Source organism: Colossoma macropomum, unplaced genomic scaffold, assembly GCF_904425465.1.
Source record: "Colossoma macropomum unplaced genomic scaffold, Colossoma_macropomum, whole genome shotgun sequence".
NCBI lineage: Eukaryota > Metazoa > Chordata > Actinopteri > Characiformes > Serrasalmidae > Colossoma > Colossoma macropomum.
In genome coordinates this window covers 10,481,800-10,497,099 of record NW_023494794.1, presented here as the reverse complement: position 1 = coordinate 10,497,099, position 15,300 = coordinate 10,481,800, and positions in this window count along the sequence as shown.

Here is a 15,300-nt window from a genome sequence, read left to right as displayed (position 1 = left end):
TCATAGTGAACTGAACAAAATTCACATTGTAAACTCCTAAAAAGCCGGTTCTTTAAAGAGAACAGTTCTATTTAGAACCCTAAGTTTTATATGGTACCATTGGCATGCTTAAGCGGTTCTATGCATGGTGGGATGGTTCTTCAAATTGATGGAGAATGTATTGTATATGGTTCTATATAGCACCAACAAACAGCATGCTATTATTACAAGCTTGACATTGAACATTAACCATATGTGACTGTTTTAAAGATGGTTCTTCAAGGGTTCTTTAGTAAAGAAAATAGTTCTAAATGGAAGCCTGAACACTCAAAGAACCCCTTGCATGATTAAACGGTTCTTTGTATGGCGATATTGATGACTTCAGATTGATGAAAAATGTGCTGTAGCTGGTTCTGTATAGAACCTTTTTGAATATGGCACCAAAACGCGTTCTGCTATTGTCAATGTCCAACTTGTTATGATAGAAGAACCCTTTTTGGTGCTATATGGAACCATTTTCAACACATTCTCCATCCATCTGATGAACCACTTCATCACCAGAGCCCTTTAAGCACAAAATGGTTTTAAATAGAACTTGTGGTTCTAAATAGAACCATTGCTGCCAAAAAGCATTGTAACAATAGAAGACCCCCTCTTTGGAGCTATATAGAACCAGGCTGAAGAACTTCTTCACCATGCGAAAGAATGAAATGGTTCTGTACAGAACTTATGGTTCTAAGTGCCATTCCCTTTACTAGAGAATCTATTTTAAGAGTGTAGAGCAGTTGGTCAGATCCTCCACGCAGAGTGAACTCCGAGTGGAACCTTTTGCATGATTAAATGGTTCTTTGTATGATGAAATGGTTCTTCAGATTGATGGAATATGCGCTGTAGATGGTTTTATATAGAACCTTTTTTGAAAATGACACCAAAAAGCATTCTGCTATTTTTACAGTGTCAAGCTTGTTACAATAGAAGAACCCTTTTTAATACCAATCTGACCAAACCACTTAATCACCAGAGCCCTTTAAGCACGAAATGGTTCTAAATAGAACCGTTGCCACCAAAAAGCATTGTAACAATAGAAGAACCCTTTTTGGTGCTATATAGAACCATATTACATTCTCCCTCAGTCTGAAGAACCTCTTCACCATGCAAAGAAGCAATTAAGAATGAAATAGTTCTGTACAGAACTCATGGTTCTAAACAGAACCATTGCCTTTACTAAAGAAAAGGCAATGGTTCTGTTTTGTTTTTTTTTGAGTGTAGAGCAGTCGGTCTAATCCTCTACACAGAGTGAACTGTGAGAGTGGAACCCTTTGCATGATTAAATGGTTCTTCGTATGGTGAAATGCACTGTAGATGGTTCTATATAGAACCTTTTTGAAAATGGCACTAAAAACCATTGTAACAATAGAAAAACACGTTTTTGGTGGTTTTTGGTCTTAATCGTTTCACCATGCAAGCATGAAATGGTACTATATAGTACCCCTGGTTCTAAATAGAACCATTGCCTTTACTAAAGAACCCTCTTTTTTTAAGAGTGTACAGCAGTCGGTCGAATCCTCCACCCAGAGTGGACTCAGAATGGACTCCTGATGGTGTCAGCATGGCTTTAGCGTGGCTAACACGTGGGTTTAGTGCCATATGGGCTCGCGCCGCTGCTCTCGCTGCCATGATCTGATTGCCTTTTCACGCATGAGCAGGATTTGTTAGCGCCAGCTAATGCTAGCCGACTCCCACTCTGGGCTGAGTGTTGCCATGCCAGCTCAAATAATATCATGCTAATTGGCTTCCATGCTAATGCGTCAGTTAGCGAGCTGTAGTGGACGTTGCGGTGCTCGTTCTCGTTTCTCTCAGTGAGGAATAGTTTCGGGCTGAATGTTATTCTGGGTTGTTTTCTGCAATGTGTAGTTTAAGCTGGTCTAATCAGGGGCGTCGTCTGGCCTGGGCCTCCAGGCCTTTAGCGCTGAGCATTTTACCCAGCGCTGAATTATAACGTTAACATCTCACGCATTTCACCCCGACTCAGTTACGCATCATTATCATCCATGCTTTCATTCAGGGGCACGTTGACCCACTCCTCTAACTCTCCATATGTGGAGAGGGAGAAAGGAAATAAGAATGGGCCTAAAATCTCTGCACAAAAAGGTAAACCAGTACACTGTAAACAATCATTTTAACTGTAAAATGTGATTAAAATGACTTTTTAATCACTTTTATAAGTTAAAATAAGTGTTTTAAAATTTCAAGTTTGCTGAAAATTAAAATGTTAACACAACAATGTGTTTCATTCTGTTCACTCACTATTTGAAATACAATAAAATTCCAAATTTAATTCTGACTTTTTTTAAAAGTCCAAAAAAAATCACCTATTTGAAAACCGTAAAAATTTTACATGATGCATTGTCGGCCTCGTCGGGCTCAGCTTGGTACAGACCCTTAAAAATGTTTGTCAGGAGGTTTGACTTTTAAGCTTTTAAAATATATAAAAGCTGCAGATAAAATGTTTCTCTGTGAGGAGAGGAGACGTGGAGAAGAGCTGGTTGAAGTGGAGAGAGACTTTTGTGTCTCCATTTTTTACACGTCTTTTATTGTTCTGTTCTGTTCTTTTGCTTTTTTATGATTTGGTTTATAATCATGTCAATCAAAACTGCTGAATGGCTGCACATTTGTTGATGTGAATCAAGTTGGGTCTGAAATACTATCATATCTGCATTGTAATTGTGTGAATAATAATAATAATTTTTGTTTATATAGCACTTTTCATGCCGGAGGCAGCTCAAAGTGCTTTACAGACAGGTGATAAAACAGTTATACCGGAAATCATTAGTATTTATTTAGAATCAGAAGAAAATGAAACAGATCAATTAGAAGATAAAAACCACGAGACGTAGTTTTAATTATATACTGAGTTAAAGAGATTCATCTTTAGATGTTTATTAAAAGTGAGCTCTGAGCTTCACTGTCTAATGAAAGGTGGAATTGAGTTCCACAGATGAAAAAAATGACTACTTTGATGCGAAAAATTCCTGTTCTGCACAGGTCAAACGTCAACACTCAATGTGTTTTGTGTTTCACTGTAAAAGAAAATGAGGCACCTTTAACTTTAAGTAGCCTGGCTTGACTTGAAATTTTATTAAACACTACTTGGATGGTGACCAACTTCTAAGACTGAACTTTGGAGGTGTGTCTGCAGATTCTGTGAGAAACTGAAAGTGAGTCTCCTGAAAAGAACAGAAGCTGAAATAAAGGGAAAGTGTGACACAGTGAACACTGAACAGCTGATATATTTAGCTGTCGAGGCTTCTGTGTGATTTTCTGCCACATAAGAGGTTAAAAAAAAAGACAATGAGAAGAAAAAGGAAGATGCTGATGTGGAAATGCTGGGAGCCGAAACGCTGTGTGTGTGTGTGTGTCTGTGTGTGTGTGTGTGTGTGTGTGTGTGTGTGTGTGCAGCTTCTACAGACTCACAAAACACCCCAAACAGTCCTCAGTGTTTGTCAACTCATGACTTTCCACTTCAGCCCAAACCGCACAGCTCTAAAGGTCCTCATCAGACGCTCCACGCGGTTATCTGCGGCGCTGAGCGGGCTGGGAGCGGGCTGAGAGCTGGCTGAGTGAGGGCTGAGAGCTGGCCGAGTGCGGTCCGAAGCTCTCCTCCTGCTCGCCGTGTGTGGGTGTGAGGCTGTGTGCGGTGTGAGAGAGCAGACGATCGTCTGAGACTGAACCGTTTAAACGGCCGTGCGGTTTCACAGCAGATGTGGGACGACGTGAGTAAGTAGGAGCTCAGAGCAGCTGATCGCTGGGTTTACCTCAGGACGTCTGAAAGGTGGCACGGATGCACGGTGGTGTGCAAAAGTTTGAAGACCCCAAGTCAGTTTATACATGTACAGGTTTTGATTTTTTAAGTGAACTCATCCTGCACAGTGAACACACCGCAGTATGGACATTTTAAGCTAATCATACAGTAAGGAGTGTGCCGTAACTTTTGCACAGGCCACTTTTTGACCTGAACAAAAGTTCTAATTTGGCTCAGTGAGTTGAATTCAGTAAATAAACAGTAATAGTGTCTCTGTAGAGGAGCTAATAACTGATTTACACTTAGAAAATCCACATTTACATACAACTGTGGACAGACAGACAGACAAATAGACAGAGAGATGATGTTGATATAGATATGTGTACATGTATGTATATTTAAATTTTTGATTTTATTAAAATATAGCAGTTAACTTATTATTAGTGCTTCAGTGAACTTTCTTAAACCCATAAATATTCATATCTAAAATGTTACATTTCCATTGATGTCTTCTTTGACTTTTGGGCCCAAATTTGAGCAAAATTTGGCAAAATATATAATATAGAATGTCTTTTTTATTTATTTATTTTTTTGCACAGGCCACATTTTATATTCTATTTTTTCCCCAGTATGTTAAATTCAGAAAATAGACAGTAATTGTGCATTAAAATATGCAGAAGTGTGTCTCTATAGAGGATGTGTTCACATATTTACACTTAGAAAATTAACATTTGCTGTGTGTGTGTTTGTTTTACCATGAAGTAAATAACCCTAGTTATTTAGATAGTATTGAACTATAAACAGGTTAACAGAAAACTGATTATTATTTGGTTAACTTATTATTAGTGCGTCAATCAACTGTTTTTAACCCATAAATATTCATATCTGAAACGTTAAATTTCCTTCTATGTGTTTTCTGAACACAAATTTACCCTGCTTCAAATGTACCAAACCATTTGGCTAAAAACTTGTCTTAATCTGAATTTTATATTGTAAAACTCACCTTTTGGGTGTGAAGTGAGATATGAACGTTGCATGCAGTCAGAAGTGAGTACAGTAAGATGTTCATCTGATATGTAAAATTTCTCACTTTAGTCCAATCAGAACATGTTCTGTGTCATTGTTCCTCATCAGAGATGTAGTTTTTGGACATGAATGGGTTCAACTTAAACTTAAAACATTCATTTTCTGATTTAGTGAACCAGTTTGATATTGTAACAATTTTCAGAAGTAAATAAATAAGATGTTTTAATGATCAAAGATATGTTTAATGGTATGTTTGTTTTTGTCCTAAACTTAAAAAAGGTCAATAACATGTAATACAGAAAATAGAGTAGAAACACAAAGTAAAATAGTGTAAAAGTGTAAACATTCAAACATGACACACAAATATACCCCACAGATTGGCGGTGCAGATGAGATATACAGGAATATATTAAACTTTATGTAAAATGTTAAGTTTGCAATGTTTTTGTCAGGAATCCGGTACAAAAGTCCAGAGTGAGAAAAGTTCACTGCTCACTCGTTTCTTATCTCAAGATAAATAACCATAATTAGTACAAATTATACAATAAACACAAAGAAAATACACAGATAAACGTTGCATGTACACTTTTCAAAAAGACGATTCTTTAAGGGTTCTTTGCAGCGTGGAAGGGTTCTTCAGTTTGATGGAGAATATGCTGTAGATGGTTCTATATAGAACTTTTTTTGAAAAGGGTTCTATATAGCACCAAAAACGTTTCTTCTATTTTTTACAAGCTCAACATCAAAACAGAAGAACCTTTTTTGGTGCTATATAGAACCCTTTTCAGAAGAATTCTATATAGAAACATCTACAGCATATTCTCCATCAATCTGAAGAACGCTTTCACGATGCAAAGAACCCCTTAATGATGAAAAGAACCTTTTAAGGTGTTCGTGGTTCCATATGGATCCATTTTCTTTATTAAAGAACCTTAAAGAACCATTTTTACAAGTGTAAATTAAACATTTAATAAAATAATCAGGCCAGTTAATTAGAATTTACTTGTCACTTCAGTGTGATTTAACTAATCGTTCCTCAGGCATCTTAGAGCTGCTTAACACAGCTGTGTGGAACTGCTTGACACAACATGAAGTAAATCTAAATATTATATAAATAAATATAAAAATAACGTTTCATGTTTTGAGAGCATTTTGGAGCTTCAGCATTTTATTTTAGAGCCAAGAACAGAGCTGCACAGACTTTGGTTCCTGTGCTGATAGACGCTGGATGTTCTATGCAGTTCCGTTGCAGTTTTTCAGTACTTAAGTAATTTTCTGAGCTGCCGGTTTTGAATTTCTCTTCAATTTGTTTATTGTAAAAGTGCTTTAATTTCACTGAAATAACTACTTTTCCTAGAGTTTGGGTTCAGGCTGCTCTACAAATCTCTGCTTTTCAGCAGCGGCCTGTGTTTTGAATGTTCTAAGAGGTGTTTTTGTTCTGATTTAATGTATTTTTCCAATCAAATGGAATTCTGTCTCCTTTTCTCAGTGAGGTTCTTCTTGATCAGCTACACATCCTTTCAGACCCACAGCGCTGAGTCGTCTTCTCTCAGTGGAAGGATGGACAGAAACACCTGTGGATGTTTTCAGATCTGAAGCAGCTTGATTTTCTCATCTCTCTCAGAGATGAAAGCTTTAAGGGCTGTTTATCTGATGGGGGCAGTTTTGGTGGTCTATGTCAGGGGTCGGCAAGATTGGGCTCTTTTCCTGCCCTGTTTCGGCTCCACAGCAGAATCAGATTAGTAGGTAAAAATAAAATAATCCTCCTTTACAGTAAAATAAAGCTCTGCTGATCGTTCAACACAGTTTAACAGTAAATGGTCTTAAACTCTGGAGTTAATGTAGAACTGCTAATTCACCCTTTAACCCTGAAGATCAGCGCAGACTGCTGGTCACCGTAGCAACAGCTCGTCGCTAACGAAAAGGCAAAGAGAGAGATTTAAGATGAACATCGATAATTTGGAGACAAATTGACTCATTTCCATTTATAATCACTCCAGCTGGTTTCCTGATACGTTTAATCTGCAACGAGAAACTGTCAAACACAAAGTCATGAGGCTGAAGTTGCTTCTCATTGAATTTTCCCGTTCCACCTTAAATGGTGCAGCAATTAGTTTCTAGCACCTCAGGCACCATTTAAGGTGGAACGGGAAATTCAAACAAGAAGCGACTTCAGCCTCGTAAAAAGTCAAACATTGAGAGACGTTTTACAAGAAACTGTTCTACTTTTGAGGAAAAGTTTCCTGCTGGAGATGCGAGAAAAGCGGCTAAGCTAAAGCTTAAAGCAGAGCGAAGTAAATCTACGTTTTCATTTATATTGTTTTTTAAGTCTATGCTAGCACATCAGCACCTACTGAGACATATATTTACAGCCAAGATGGTGAAATGGACATTAAATGAGGTGGTTTGTTTTTTGTTGAAAGGACAAAATAGCTCTTACCATTTGGGCTGCTGACCCCTGGTCTATATAGTCTTCCAGGTGGTTGTTAGGAGTCATATTTTCTCTGTAGCTCTTAATCATTTCCTTCGACTTCCTCCATTCTTATGCAAGTGCATAGTCTTATTATTAATTTCTTGAGGCGTATCTCCTGAAAAATGAGCGAGTCATTGTACCGAATGGCTGTTTTCACTGGGAATTAAATAAATGAAAGGTGATCTCTCATATTTACCTTCATCAAAAAGAAACATGTAGGGCCACATCTGATTTTTGCACGGGTGGACTTTTCTTTCCTTTTTCTCTTAGTGCAGCTTTTTTTTCCCCGCCTCTCCTCGTCTCTCGCGCCCTACTTCTGTCTGCCTGTGTATGAACGTGTGCAGCTAGACTGCTGACTCGGTGTTCTTCAGCAGTCCCAGAAGTTTCTGTAGATCTCTAACCTACAAAATGCCCCAAACTCTCTCTCGCTCTCCCTCTCCAGTGTGTGTGTGTGTGTGTGTGTGTGTGTGTGCGATCCAGTCCAAGCATAATCAGTTTCAGAGGGTATAAAAGTTGTTGAGAGAGCAGCTCCGTTCGAGTCGATGAGCGCTCCACTCGGTGTCATTGCTAATCCAGCTGAGCTGCTAATTACAGGGTTTTGGGGGAAAAAGTGGGAGCAAACGTCAAAAGTGGTCAGGATCTCCACCTCTCCACTGTGAGTCAGAGTCAGAGCATGATGGATCCCAGAACACTCAGACGTCCAGAATTCCGAGATCTTAGCCATACCAAACACGCAGCGAGAATGTGCTATCAAACAATGGGAGCTGAGTTGGGTTGAATATACTTTGTCTCTCGTGGGGAAATCAGGTTTGGACTTAGTGTAGCTGACCATCACATCCAAAATCACTCAAACGAACACATAAACATCTAAAAAAGTATACCAAACACAGTTTGATGCGCCTGAAAAGGGCGTCTGATTACCAAGCCAAATGGGGGCCTGCTGCCGAACCCAAATGGATATCTGATAAACAAGCCCGACATTTGATACTCCACCCAAAGGGAGGTCTATTCACAACTTGAAGGGATGGAAATGGACAAGACAACCAAAATAGAGGTCCGAGACCCTTTCCAAACGGTCGCCTCCTGTCCAAGTCCAAGTGGAGATCTCATTCCATGTGTACGTGTTCCAAAACTTTCTAAAATGCGCAAACCAAACAGAGGATTGGTACCAAATCCAAATGGCAAATACTCACTCAAACAGAGGTTTGATTCCCACCTACATGAACCCAAACAGGACAACTGAACCCAAATGGATGCCTGATAACCAAATCAAATGTTGGGCAGATACTGAACCCGTATTACAGAAACATCTTAACTCTGAAATCTGATCTGTCGCCATGACGACTTCAGTTAGGACTGAATTTCTAACTTTATCATGAAGTCCAGATAAGAAAACAGCATCACACAAACATCCTGACTAGACTAAACCTCCTAAATCCTGTCCTAACTTTAGGATGAACCCCAACAGGGTCCTCACTTCCGTTTAAGGTCCGTTTCTATGGTTTTTAGGCAGCTGTGTCAGCAGCATAGTTCACTACCAGCATAATGAGCTCCATTTATTCCTACTGTAAAACGCTGCTTTCACTGTGAGATGATTTTCTTTTCTAACTGTGCGTTTTAAAGATCTCAGACGCTGCAGACTCGATCTCCACCGCCCCTCTGATCACCTTCGTGTGTTAATGTTGATGATGAAATATTACAGTGATGGTGGTGAATAATGAGGAGACGGAGCTGAACGTGTGTCTGTTTATTAGGAGGAGTAACGTTAGCACGCTCGGCTAAAGCGTTTGGGAAATGGAGACTGAAACTGGGGAGCGGCGACGCTCTGAAAAACAGCAGGGGGCGCTCTCACAGTATTCACAACTTAGTTTATCACACTTTAGTTTTGACCTTTTTTACATCAGTAATCCGAATAGTTTCTTCTTATCTTCAGGATCTGTTCTACTGGAAGCTTCACGGCCAAAGTTCCCTGGGTAGTTCTTGCTTCTGATCTGCTTGTACCTTAAATCGCTGGGATCAGTGCTAAGCTCACGTGGCTTCTCTTAGCACCGATGTGCTGATGACACCCAGCTGTACTTCTCATTTTCTCCGTCCACCTGCCAAACCTGTCAGACATTATCTGGCTCTCTTTCTGATGTCTCTTTGTGGACTCCTGTTCTAGATAAGAGTGTCTGCTACACTGAATAAATGCACATTTTAAAGATGTTTTATTCTTTAGTAAAGGGAATGGTTCTGTTTGGGGCCATGAGCTCAAAATAGAAACATTTCATGCTTAAATGGTTCTTTGCATGAGGAATGTGTTGTATGTGGTTCTATATAGCACTAAAAATGGTTTCTAGCTTGACGTCATAACATCATTTAGTGCTATTTAGAACTATTTTCCATAAGGTTCTATATAGAACTATATACAACACATTCTCCATCAATCTGAAGAACAATTTCACCACGCAACAAACACCACCTGCTTTTGGAAGATACCAATACTGTAGAAAAGGGGGGTGGGGGGGGTCACTTTTTGAGGTATGACCAAATTAGAAGAATATGTTTGACTCAATATTAAATGACCATAACTATTTATTATGTAAAGAAACGTAATAAAATACATATAAGAAAATACAAACATCAAAAATCTGGTGGGGCACGTCTCCCCCCAGCTTGAATGGGCAGGACACCCCCCATTACACAAGCCATTAGGCCAGAGTGGAGTATAAAATACTGGACAAAGAAAATCCGCTGAAAATCAAGCATTTTTTACCCGCAGCAATCACGAGAAAAGGCTATGAGTTCCTGGTGGAACTGAACGCTGTACGGCCTCGTTAGAGCCAGAGACGGGGGCTCGGCCGCACTTAGCTGATTTGGGCCTCAGTTTGACTTCACACTATATAATTGTGAACTTTCAGCTTAAGGGAAAATTATTAAGCTCAAAAGAGGAAATGAACCTGTTAACTGTGGCCCCATTTTAGCCTCAGACTGCGTACCCAGAGTAAAAGGGGGCGCCGTTCCCACATACTTTAGGCTGCAGTCATGATCTCCGTCTCATCTGACAGGTAACACTCAGGTTTTTTCCCCAACTGTTGGAATAACTATCAATAGATCTCTAAACTGATTTAAAGCTTTTTCCAGTTTTCTCCCTGTGCCCTGTGCCTGTCTCCCAGGTCAAACGTAAGGTGTAGCTCTGCAGCAAGGCCGCTAGACAGGAGGCGGGGCCTGGGCGGAAGAGTTCGGGACTCATGTCCTGCCTTTGTGCCTCCCTCCTCCTCCTCCTCCAGTCATCACTTGCGTCCCTCGGCAGTGTTCGAGGTTTCTCCTGCCGGCTCTCGTGACTGTTATTAGGGCCCAGGGGTCAGGCGCAGGACCCTCTCCCTAATTTAGTTGTAACCCACTAGTTAGGACTCGCCCAGTCAGGCGATACCACCAGTGCTAGGATGGCGAAGACAAACACAGGCTTCCTCCGGGTGTTGTGAATCGTCGTTAGACAGCTGAACACACTAGGAGGAAAGTGCCAACGTCAGCTAACATGCATCTGCACTGGCTAGCATCACACTGAGTGATAGGATGGCCTTCCACCCCCCCCCTTCTCTGAATCCTGTGAAGCACCACTGCATCTTTTCAAACTGCCGCTTGCGTCCATTGGACAGCGAATGCGCTGGTAGGAGAACGCTAACCGCCAGTTCTGTTACGTCAGCTAATAGAGGCCTATGAGAATGATGGGGGGACCTTCCTACCCACACAGGAAGCAGTACGCTCCTACCCTTATGGACTCCCTGGCCACAGACGGCTGCAGCATCACCGGGGATTGAACTCACCCTCTCCTGATGATGGGGCCAATGCTTAGATGGTTATGGTACTTCAGGAGCTCCTTTTAAGCTTTCTAACAGTGTATTGCCTCGCCATAGCAGCCTTGTGACCGGAAGGTTGGCGGTTCGATCCCCTGAGCCAACAGGACATGACTGAGAGCCCTGAGCAAGACACCTAACCCCCCAACTGTTCCCCGGGCGCCCCACCGCTCCAGGCAGGTGTGCTCACTGCCCCCTAGTGTGTGTGTACACTTGTGTGCATGTATGTGGGTGTTTCACTGCACGGATGGGTTAAATGCGGAGGTCTAATCCTATTTGTGCAAGCACCGTTGACCAGTGGTTCTGAATTTGAATTTTGAATTTGAGTTGATGCATAAAAATGATGTATAAAAACACACAAGTGAACATTTTGATGGAAGTGTTCTGGTACAGTGATCTAGAAGAGTTTAAAACATTTTCGGTTCTGATGTTGTGTCCATATTTGCCTGTCGATTTTCCAGCCACTGTGCATGGTGGACCAGGTGGACTTGACAAAAGTGCTAATGGACGCAACCGGAGTTCAAGCTTTCTAGCAGGTTTTTGACCTTTTGGGAAGGTACTTTTACTTGTCATTTTGTCCAAGTATCAACACTTTTCCTCAACTATTGGTTTAGGCTTCTCTACCCACCTTTGCACCGATGTGAACGTGCCTGTTTTCAAAACTTATGCATGGTGGAGGGATACATGCAAGGTGTCGTGAGGCTAAATAGTCCCCAAATAAAACGCATTATTTTCAGATTTATGACTATTTTACCATCATCAACATTCCATATAAACTCAGAAGACTCGTGTACGTTCACTGGTGGTTTTGGATAGTAAATAAAATGTCTATATTTGTGTTGTAGTCATGGCGACCCCTGGTTCCTATCATCACCACTGTAAAGACATCTGAACCATTTCACTCCAAACCACTCTGAATCACTCTGTTTACATCTCACACACTGAGTTATGCAGAAAGTTTCTCTTTAACTAAAGTTCTCAGCGAAATATTTGACTTGATTGAGTCTGGCGTGAAGCGAGCTGTGGAGGTCTCTGGTTGCATCAGCTCTTTCGGTTAAGACACACACATCGATACATGCGCTCGAAAATTTCCCTCACCCACACAAAGTCGCTCTCACAGACGCTCTACTGACACAAATTCCCAAATTGTCCGAAGTGCTGCATGTGCTCTTGCACACACCCGTTTTCCTCAGCGGGGCCTGTGGATGATTTGGCCGGTCAGGACTGACCTGAGGAGTTTCATATAAAGGGGCTTTTATTTTTTATTTATTTCCAGCAGCTGGAGCAGCAGACCTCACACGTACTCGGCCGTCCGCAGAGAGAGCGCGAGTGTGTGTTTGTGTGTGTGTTCTCGTTCCGGCGGTCCGTTTCCTCATGGCCGTGCTGCGCTCCCATATCCACACAGGAGGATGTTTAAACACACGTTTGGGACGCAGCCGTGTTTCAGCTCAACAACCCCGAGCCGCTTTCACACAGGAAGTCTCCGTTTGGCAGACTTCCTCTCGCTCTAAAAGCAGCTCCGCCGAGGCTCTGACAAAACCGTCAAAACATTTATTAGCTTTAATACTAACACAGACGGCCGGGACGCGCAGCACAACACACACGGCCGCTTTCAGGAATCGCGTATTTACACAATGGCAATGTTTGAGCCACGGAATCAAAACAGTTATTGTTGGGGGCTGGGCTGAAGCACGGCTGCCTTCCCCAGCACCCCCGCTCTGCTAGAGTCTCTCCTTCTGAGTCTTTTGACTGGTTCATGGTTCCTCGCAGTGGTTCTACCTCATGCTTTTAGGTCCTTCTTTTGTGTCTGTCTTTTTCAGTGGTTCTTCTTCATGCTTTTTACCTTTGGAGCTGCCGTTCCTCTCGGTGCTTTTGATTCTTTTCAGCAGGTCTTGATTCCTTTGAGTGGTTCTTTTTCAGGCTCTTAGAGAGGTTCCCCTTTTGAACGTTGATTCTCCTTCCCCTTATTGCTTTTGGCTCCTTTCATCGGTTCCTCTTCATGTTCTTATAGGTTCTTTGTGTCTTTGTTCCTATCAGTGGTTCCTTTTCATGCACTTAGAAATTTTACCTTTTGAGTCTTGGTTCCTCTCAGCAGTTCTTGGTTCCTCTCAGCAGTTCTTGGTTCCTCTCAGCAGTTCTTGATTCCTCTCAGTGGTTCTTGATTCCTCTCAGTGGTTCTTCCTCATGCTTTTAGGTTCTTTGAATCATTCTTGGTTCTTCTCAGTGGATCTTCATCATGCTTTTAGGTGGTTCTTTGAGTGGTTCTTCGTTTCCTCTCAGTGGATCTTCCTCATGCTTTTAAGATCTTCTTTGAGTGGCTCTTGGTTCCTCTCAGTGGTTCTTCCTCATGCTTTTTAGGTTCTTCTTTTTTGTCTTTGTTTCTTCTTTTGAGTCTTTTGAGTGGTTCTTGGTTCCTCTCAGTAGTTCCTCTCATGCTTTTAGGTTCCTTCTTTGTGTCCTTGTTCCTCTCACTGGTTTATTCTCAAGCTTTTAGGGAGTTTTAACTTTTGAGTCTTGGTTCCTCGCAGTGGTTTTGGTTCCTCTCTGGTTCTTCTTCATACTCTTAGAGACTTTTCTTCCTTTTTGAGTCTTAGTTTCTCTCTTTGGTTTTTGGTTCCTCTGACTGTTTCTTCATTCAGCTATTTGGGGAATTTCTCCTTCTGAGTCTTGGCTCCTCTCAATGGTTCTTCCTCATGCTCCTTTATGTCCTTATTCCTCTTTTTATCATTTGAGTCTTGGTTCCTCTCAGTGGTTCTTGATTCCTTTGAGTGGTTCTTCGTCCTTTTAGAGAGGTTCCCCTGTTGAATCTTGATTCCCCTTATTGGTTTTGGTTCCTTTCATTAGTCCCCCCTCATGTAATCATAATTTCTTCATTTGTGTCTTTTGTTCATGTAATTAGAGAATTTTAACCTTTTTGAATTCTGATTTTTCTCAGTGGTTCTTGGCTCCTTTCAGTGGTTCTTCCTCATGCTGTTCGGTTCTTCTTTTGTGTCTTTGTTCTTCAGTGGTTCTTCATGCTCGTAGCAACTTTTTACCCATTGAGTCTTTATTCCTCTATGTGGCTTTTAAATCCTCTCTGTGGTTCTTGGTTCCTCTAAGTGTTTCTTTATTCAGTGCTTTGGGTAATTTCTCCTTTTGAATCTTGGCTCCTCTCAGTGGTTCCTCCTCTGGCCCTTGTAGGTTCTCCTTTTAAGTGTTGTTCCTCGCAGTGGTTTTGATTCTTCTCAGTGGGTCTTATTTTCTTTTGAGTGGTTCTTCATCCTTTTAGAGAGGTTACCCTTTTGAACCTTGATTCCCCCTCATGTTCTTATGGGTTCTCCTGTTGTGTCTTGGCTCCTCTCAGTGGTTTTTGTTCCTTTCATTGGTTCCTCATGTTCTTATAGGTTGTTCTTTTGTGCCTTATTCCTCTCATTGGTTGTTCTTCATGCTCTTAGAGACTTTTTACCTTTTGAGTCCAGGTTCCTCGTAGTGGTTCTTGCTTCCTCTGAGTCGTTCTGCTTTATGCTCCTATAGGTTCTCCTTTTGTGTCTTGTTTTTCCTCTGTTTTTAATATGCTCCCAGGTTCTTTTGTGTGTTTGTTCCTCTGAGTAGTCCTTCGTCATGCTTTTTTGGAAGTCTCTCATTTTGAGTCTTGGTTCTCTTTAGTGGTTCTTTGTCATGCTCTGAGAGAGTTTCTCCGTTTGAGTCTTGGTTCTCTTTAATGGTTCTTTGTCATGCTCTGAGAGTGTTTCCCCTTTTGAGTCTTGGTTCCTCTCTGTGGTTCTTCTTCATGATCTTTGGAAGTTTCTCCATTTGAGTCTTGGTTCTCTTTAGTGGTTCTTTCTCACGCTATGAGAAAGTTTCCCCTTTTCAGGCTTGGTTCCTCTCAGTGGTTCTTCCTCACGCTCTTATGGAGCATTTACACAATAGCAGTGTTTTAGCCACAGAATGAAAACAGTTTTTATTGGGGTTTGGACTGATCCAGGGCTGCTTTCCTCAGCGCTCTCGCTCTGCCAGCCGAAGCTGCGTTAGGGACAGCTGAGAGTTCCTCAGTGTTATTAAAATGGCCTGGAAGCCTCGGCCACAGAGATGACAGGACTTTTTAAGCGTTTTCACCTCAAAGTCGCGGTCAGGAACTGCTGAAACAGCACGGCAGCTGCTCCACAACCAACTCTGAGTGTATTAACCCAAAGTTTACAGAACTG